Source organism: Sceloporus occidentalis, unplaced genomic scaffold (assembly GCF_023333645.1).
Source record: "Sceloporus occidentalis isolate IW3139 unplaced genomic scaffold, rSceOcc1.0.p SCAF_18, whole genome shotgun sequence".
In the NCBI taxonomy this organism is placed as follows: Eukaryota; Metazoa; Chordata; class Lepidosauria; order Squamata; family Phrynosomatidae; genus Sceloporus; species Sceloporus occidentalis.
The window spans coordinates 13,128,505-13,130,000 of NW_028316998.1; positions in this window are offsets into that span (position 1 = coordinate 13,128,505).

A 1,496-nucleotide genomic window follows, 5' to 3' on the forward strand; every position below is an offset into this window, starting at 1 on the left:
AACATTTTCCTCATTGCATGCAGAATATTTTGGGAAGTGTGCTTTTCATCTATCACTTCTGCATGGAGAAGGAATGATCCGTAGCCTGCTGCAGCAGCTTCCTTGGGCACACCGGGCTGCCACCAGTGTGCTGTCAAAGAAAGAAAGGCATGCTGCCCACTAGGTGCACTCCACAAATCTGTTGTGAAATGAACAGACTGACCAGCAGCCTTGGAAAGCTCCTCTTTCACTGCTGCAACACAGGACCGATACAATGAGGGGACAATGTTCCTGCTGAAAGTGGAACGTGATGGAACTGTATATTGTGGCGCCACAGCCGCCATCAATTGTTTGAAAGACTCCCCTTCGATTATAGAGAAGGATGCCCCTCCAACAGCAATGAACTGACCAATAAGTCGCATTACTTTATTGGCCTGCTGTTTGCCATTGACCTTTTGGATTGGAATGCCACAAATTGTTCCAGGGTGGGCTGGACATGCAGTGCTCCAACCTGCCTTGGTCTCTGGCTGCCAGCACTAGCTGCTGCTATTGGCTCAGAAGCAGCTGTTGGGGTTTTTCCACGGCCACCAGCTATGCTGCCTGCACTAAGTTTTACTTCTGCATCTTTCCCCAATAGCACAGCGTTGTGTTGAGTGCTGAGGTGATGCTTCATGCTAGCACTTGTAAAATGGCCAGACACTTTCCCTCTGCTTATTAGCTTCCCACAATGTTTGCACTTTCCATAGCGCCCTTCTTCAACATTTTCAAAGTACTCTCAAATTGGGGTGCGCATAGCCTTGGAGTGTGCCTTGGGTGCTGCTCCTACGGCTCGGGGTGGATGAACAGAGGCAGAACTAGTGGTGGTGGGACTGGTGGTAACAGTACTGGCCATAGTGGGACTGCTAATTGCTTTAACTTTAGATTTGCTAGGTTTTGCTGGTGCTGGTGATGGTGATGATCGTAGCGGAGAAGGTGGAGGCTCAGGGGAAAATTGTGCACTAGTCATTTGGACACTGCTCCCTGAGGAATCTGATTCCTGACCACTCATCTCCTCTACTTCCTCTGGCTCATAGTCTAGCTCTTCATTAGCCAGATCGAATGGAATTCCTGCTAGGCTGGAGCTAAGACTGATATCGTCATGAGTAGTAGTAGTGCGAGCAGGAAGAACAGACTCTGCACTTGGCCTCTCAGTCTCAGACTCCTCTGCTACCTTGCTAGGTGGAGTTCCACTATGTGTAGCCCTCTCTCTAACTGTCTTTACAAAAATATTGTAAGGACTTGGTGGCTTGCTAGAGGTACTAGGAGGACATGGCGTGGCGGTACCTATGGGAACAGTAGGCGCAGCACTAGTGGTGGTAGAGGCGGTATAGGTGGGGGTGGTGGTGGTGGTGGTGGTTTTCCCTACAAAGGAATGATATCGCTTTGGTTAGTCTTGCTGCTAATTTGTCTCTGCTTGGTACCTTGCATGCTGCTTGTGGATGGGGAAGATGGTGCTTGGGGCAAAAGGCACTTTTTAC